The sequence below is a fragment of the Vulpes lagopus genome, chromosome 13, assembly GCF_018345385.1.
Source record: "Vulpes lagopus strain Blue_001 chromosome 13, ASM1834538v1, whole genome shotgun sequence".
NCBI classification, from domain to species: Eukaryota; Metazoa; Chordata; class Mammalia; order Carnivora; family Canidae; genus Vulpes; species Vulpes lagopus.
The window spans coordinates 30,096,165-30,102,827 of NC_054836.1; the positions used below are offsets into that span (position 1 = coordinate 30,096,165).

Genomic DNA, 6,663 nt, shown 5'->3' on the forward strand with positions numbered 1-6,663 from the left:
TTACCTAGAAAATCAGTTCTCAATATGTTTAATACCTAAGAACATTCCTCCAATAGATTCTGCTAATACGAAACTGGCTTTTGAAATTCTGAGAAGATTGCAATTTCACTTGTGACACTGAATTATACCCTGTTAGCGCCATCTATCAGTTGCAGTTTAAACTGCAATGAAAAAGAGATTCTAAATGCCTCTGACTAGAAATAACCAAAATAATTTCTTAAATCATGTAATATGCAGTTGTGTCTAATAGGAAACATTTTATTTTGAACTCATCATTTTGTATTTTTTCTATGGCCTCATAATAGATGATGTTGGTGGTTTCCAGTTAGTTGAAAATATGTAGTCACATAATCTATGAATATGTAGAGATCTACACGTCACACAAAAAAATGCAGTTTCCTAGACCAATTACTACTTGAAAATTCAATTATTTTCATAACAGTGGAAAATCTTTTTAGGACAATATAGTGTGCTAAGAGTTTGTCCATGTCATTCTAACCATGATGGTATGTCACACAGTGAATATTGTATATACCGTTGGCCTTCTCTAGGGTCTAGAAAAATCCTATCTTCTTTGCTAGTACAGAGATGAACTTGACATTTAAAGGCCTAGGAGGTTAGTCTTTACTTTTCTCTTGTGATACTTGATAATAAAAGAAATGAAACTTATTACTAAATCATTATAGCATTATTACAAAATGTTTTCATATTGGTTTTGAGCCTGCGGAATGGGAAGCACGCGTTGGAGCCCTTGCTTCAGTTACAAGACATTAAAGTCTGTCATGGGCATGTGGTGTATAAAAGCTTTTCCAAAACTAAGTCAATTGGCTCCATTCTCATTTCCTTCTTTCCTTGTCTTTTTCCCCTTTCTCTTCCTCTTCTGACAGAAGCAGAAATATTTGAGCATTTTGAAATAAATGTCCTTCTGAGGCCCAACATGTCTCTCTTTTCACTACACAATTAGAAAAGCAGAAGAGGCTATACAAACTCGAGAACCACTCCAAACTGTGAGGCTGAAGGGTGAGCAGGTTTTCAAGATGAAACACAAATGCTTCCCCATGGGTAACTGAATTGGCTTTGGCACTTGAATCTACACCAAAGACTGAAAAAGATAATTTGCTTATAAGCATAAACAATAAAAAGTTGTAAACATTAGTAATTTGCCTCAAGGTATTTCTTCTTTCACATGTAGTCTCCATTATGTATTACAAATGAAATGAATGAAAATATTTGTTGGATTATAAAGCTCTATTTGGTTGACTTCTTTAAAAACTTTGTAAGTTTAAAGGCCCACAAATAATGCTCCAATTGTTTTTGTTTTTAGCAAGAAAGAGTCTTCGGTTTGCACTTGTCCAGAACTCAGCAATATAAAGGCCTTTTCCTTTTTGGGAAAGGAAGTTTTTTATACCCTTGGTTGACTTCAAAAAAACAATCTGGGACGTAAATGTAGGCCATTTAAAAAAGTCGTTTGGGTGAAAATCTCTCTGTCTTCATCTCACTCAAAATATTACCTAAATGTAATCTGAACCATTTAGAGTAGCTCTACTTAAACCGTGTTATGTTTTCAGTAGTAAAGACTGATAACTTGATAGTTCCCAAGGGTTTGATTCTTACAGTTTAAGTAGAGAGTTGACATTACATGCTATTTTTCTGAAAATCCCCAAGGCTATGTTAGAGATGAGATAAGTAAAGATGTATAGAGCTGTTTAAAAAATTGTGGGTATCTTCAAACCAGTACTATTAGTCAACCTTCCTATAGGTCTATTCATTCCCACTCTAATATTTTCATTGGTAATTAAAAGAAGATAGTGAAAAAAAAAAAAAAAGAAGATAGTGAAAAAGTTCTAAATATATATGTATATATTGATTGTACTCTAAAGTTGCCATTAAAAACACTTTGTAGGCATTTTTTTTTGGAGGTTCTGAGTTCATTTTTTTCATTTTCTCTAACACCAAATTTGATTTTTATTACCAGAAAGGCGCTTAGTTCAGGCCATCATAAATTATCCTCTGGGTATGGCTCTCCTCCTAACTATGTCCCTAACTTAAGTCTCATCACTTGTCAGTAGATCCTTCCCAGGTTTATCAGATTGATCTTTCTAAGGTGTTTACCTCACCATCACTGCATAAAAATACATACTGGTCCTCAACAACACTCCCTCATGACAAAACTTCATATCCCTACTTCTCTATCTCAAACTTGAAATTCAGCTACATCGAACAGATGACAATTATTTTAAAGATTCTGAGCTCACTTGCACTCCTATCCCCACCCTCTCCCCCACACACTCCTATCTTCCAAACTCCTATGTTTAGAACTTCCTCACTCATTTTTTAGTACCTACTAAAATGACACTTCTATGAGAAATCTTTCCTGACCTCTTAAATCCATCTACCAGAATGCATGCCTGATCCATTTAGTAACCCTAGCACTGGACAATGCCTGACCAGAGCGTATTGATCAATGTAACTTTACTGAATAAATGGATAAAAAAAAAAAAAAGTCAACTCAGTAACTTTAGAAACAAGGAAATTGATAGGTTAAGAAACCTAAGTCCAAATTGGGGGGGGGGGGGGAAGCATTACAACCCAGATAACAATTATCATTCAGTGTTTTTCCCTTTCTTATATCTTGATAGCAATTCCTAAAAATTCTTAGTATCAATAACATTAGTTTATGACTGTATCTTAATTATATACAATGGCCTGGTAAGAATAATATGCTATGCTTTTTTTCTTTTTATTTAAACAAAGTATGTAATCTAGAACAGTGAAATTTGAATTTAGTAGCCTCCGCACCATGCCTGGGGTAGAGAGCACAGCTTTGGGAGCTATGACTGAGTGACAGCCCTACTTATGAAGTAACCAGGCTGCCCACTTAGCCCTCTTTTCCATGGTTTCTTTAATACTTGGGTTTTCCTGACTTTTTTTTTTTTTTTTTTTTTTTAAGGCTGGAGAAGTACAGCCAGCTGGCCAGAATCTGCTTCCCATGTGTTCTTAATAACTTTTATTTCCCTAAGGGCTAGCCTATGCTTCTCAAACCTGGCTACACATGAGAATCACCAGGGTAACTTTTAAAAAAATACCAATGTGTGAACCCATAACCAAAGATTCTGATTAAATTGGTCAGGGGTGGATCTTGGGCAACAGTAGGTTATAAAATCTCCCATCTGATTCTAATGTGTGGCTATAGCCCTGACCATCTCTACTTTTTTACTTTTCCAGGTGAAATACCAGAATGTCCTGACCTTTTATTCGATCTGCACATCATTTCTGCACACAACTTCCAGGGCACGGGATGCTGCATGCTCCATACATACTGACTCATCAAATGTGGAAGGAATGATGCATTTGAAGAGATTATTCTTTCCTTTTCCTTCTGTTTTAGTTTGGGAATGTGGCTAGTCAGTAATGCCTGTGACGACCAATTGGAAGAGGAGAAACCATTGTAGTCTGTATCATCAATGTGTGACTCTGTCTTAAAGAGAATATACTGGGGATCCTGGGTGGCTCAGTGGTTTACCGCCTGCCTTTGGCCCAGGGTGTGATCCTAGAGACCCAGGATCGAGTCCCATGTCGGGCTCCCTGCATGGAGCCTGCTTCTCCTTCTGCCTGTGTCTCTGCCTCTCTCTCTCACTCTCATGAATAAATAAAATCTTTTAAAAAATAAACAAAAAATAAAAAAAGAATATACTGCAATCCTACTCAGCCTTCATTTTGGAAAGCCCTCCCCTTCCCCCAGGCTGAGGCACGTGATCAAAAGAACATGAGCACAGGACAGGTAACCAAGTCTTCTAATTTATCTTTAATTCCTGGTATTTTTTACTAAATTCCCATTGCTCTAAACTCAATTCTCCCTTGAGTGGAACAAGTGATCTGAAACAGGTCCTACACCCATGTTACATGTCAAAAAGACACTACTAGTATTAATAAAAAATTGGAGGACAACGATCTACACCTCCCATAACAACAGAAGAGAAAATAGCACTTTCGTGCCTTACGACTGCCTAACTGGTGAAGCATCTCTTGAGACCTTAATTTTGGTGTTTGTGGGGCGGTAAAGGGAAAAGAGGCTGCCGCCAAGCTGCCACTGACACTCAGACGGTGTTGGACACCGAAACCTTCGGGCTATATATTCTGAGAGCCGGTGGCCAATTTCAGCACTACGTAGACTGACCACTAAGCAGAGAAATCTGGTTGCGAATTAAACGTATTGAGGGGATGCCTGGGTGGTGCAGGGTTCGGCGCCTGCCTTTGGCCCAGGGCGCGATCCTGGAGACCCGGGATCGAATCCCACATCGGGCTCCCGGTGCATGGAGCCTGCTTCTCCCTCTGCCTGTGTCTCTGCCTCTCTCTCTCTCTGTAACTATCATAAGTAAATAATAAAAATTTTTAAAAAATTAAAAAAAATAAATAAATAAACGTATTGAGGATCTGGCTTAAGGAGCATGTGCTAGAAGGTGCGACTAAGAGAAAAGGGGGAATTACCAGAGTGATTCAGGAGGCCCCAGCCCGCAGCCACCGGGCCAGGTACCCGCAGGGCGCCGGCCTCGCCCCCGGGAGCACGTGCGGCCCGCTCCCCTGGCCGACTACCACGGCTGTAAGAACTGCCACGGCGCAGAGGCCTACCTGGCGCACACGCGCGTCGCCTGCGCCCACACCTGGCCGCCCTTGAGGTCTACTAAAGCTCTGAGGGCCGTGGACCGCGTCACTTCCGCCCGGCGCGTTGCAGGCTGGGAAGGAAGCCCCACGCCGGAAGCCGGCCTACGTGGCCCGCTCTTGCGCGCAGGGCTTGGCACCGCCTGGGACGGCGTCAGAGACCGAGCGCCCGAGTGGCCCCGGGCCTGGCAGGATGGCAGCCCGGGTCCTTCCACTCAGGCCGCGGCGTCTCACCCTTGAGCAGACCTGCTTGTCCTTGCAGATGACGCCCCCCTGCCGTTCAGAAAAGGCGTCCAACCCCCCCACGAGAGGACCACAGCTACTGCCGTGTGCTTACGTGCGTCGCCGTCGAGCAGTCTTATTACTGGTCCTGGCAGGCCGCCGAACGTGTGACGTGAGCCAGCTGACACACGGCGCCCGGAGGACCACTTTCCTGCGCCAGCTTCTCTGTCCAGGAGCGAGGGTTGGCTTGTCCACTCTGGCAGAGACGGGACGACCCCCCGCTCGGGCCCAGGCTGTCAGTGACTCGTGGTCCTAGGAACCCCACCACGCGGAGATACCTGAAGTGCTGCCTGCTGCAGCCCCGCCCGGACCCCTGGCCCTTCAAGGAGTGCAGGTTGGTGAACACAGCCTCAACAGTCTGGAGCTGAGGAGCAGCCCATGGGCTCCTGGCGACTTTCTGGTTCCCGGGAGCCCTTGCTAAGTTGCATTCAGATTAGTTCGGGAGGGATCCCCGGGTGGCTCAGCGGTGGAGCGCCTGCCTTCGGCCCAGGACGTGATGCTGGAGTCACGGGATCGAGTCCCGCATCGGGCTCCCTGCAGGGAGCCTGCTTCTCCCTCTGCCAGTGTCTCTGCCCCTCCTTCTCTGTGTGTCTCTCATGAATAAATAAATAAAATCTTCGAGTTTGATTTTTCTTTTGGTTTAAAAAAAAAAAAAGAGGTGTACTCTAGGATGGACAAGTTTCCAAGGAAGGCTTTTCACCCAAAAGACCAGACTGTGGAAAGAACCACAGGTTTATGTGATGCAGGAAAAGCAAGAACTCAAAGACGAGGAAAGCATCTTACAAGTCACTGATAACTTTGTATCAGTCGATTATTTCTTTTTATATAGTATAGATCAGAATATTCTTCACATGAGCAAACATATGGTGTATGTACTTTTAAAAGGCTTCATGCGTACACTGGTAAAAAAAAAAATGAAAGAAAAAAATGCTGTCATTTTGAGGAATTATAATGATGAATGTTAATATTTATGTGCCAAAGCAATAACAACAAATGTGGAAGATAACATTGAATTGTAAAAATTTCATGAAATATTATTATTCTTTTCATATGGATAAATAAGCCTAGGCTTGGCCACGTGGGTGGGAAGATCGGGTAACTGGGTGATGGGCATTAAGGAGGGTGTGTGATGTGATGAGCACTGGGTGTTATGCATAACCTACGAATTATTGAACACTGTATCTGAATCTAATGTACTATGTGTTGGCTAATTGAATTTAAATAAAATTTTTTTAAAAAATCAGGAAAAAAGTAAAGCTTGGCTTAAATGATTAAATCACATGTCTAAAATCATATAGCTGAAATCTGAAAGATGCAAATCGCAAAACCAATTGAGTCCTGTTTTAGAGTCTGTGATCTTAACCACTCTGTTTTGTTATACTTAGAGGAAAACTTTTCTCAATTTCTGGAGTTACAGAAGTGGAAAATTATCCAGACTAATGGCCATGCAAACCATCTGAGAAGGGAGAGTCAGAGAGTCTGGCTTTCTGAGAAACAATATTTCATCACATCTGGTATTCTTGGGAACCCTAATAGAGACTTTATAAGAAAGATTTAACATGAAAAAGATTTTCTTGACACTTTTGTGGAGAGTTGATCAGAAAGAAGATAAGTGAGAAGACTTTTAGTAATTAGAATGAAATAAAGACATGTGGACTTGGGTTATGGTTTCAAGATTTGTAGAAGTTGGTAAACGAGGAAAAGTTATAGACAACTCTAAAT

General features: G+C 41.7%; 1 long non-coding RNA gene across 1 annotated transcript in view; it reads left to right on the forward strand.

The window, feature by feature from the left end:
* LOC121474785 overlaps positions 1-6,192 on the forward strand; it is a 35,390-nt gene extending 29,198 nt beyond the window's left edge. Inside the window, exon 3 of the long non-coding RNA XR_005983527.1 lies at positions 3,226-6,192. This is a non-coding gene — a long non-coding RNA (uncharacterized LOC121474785). The remainder of the gene's footprint in view (positions 1-3,225) is intronic.
* The last annotated feature ends 471 nt before the right edge of the window (positions 6,193-6,663 follow it).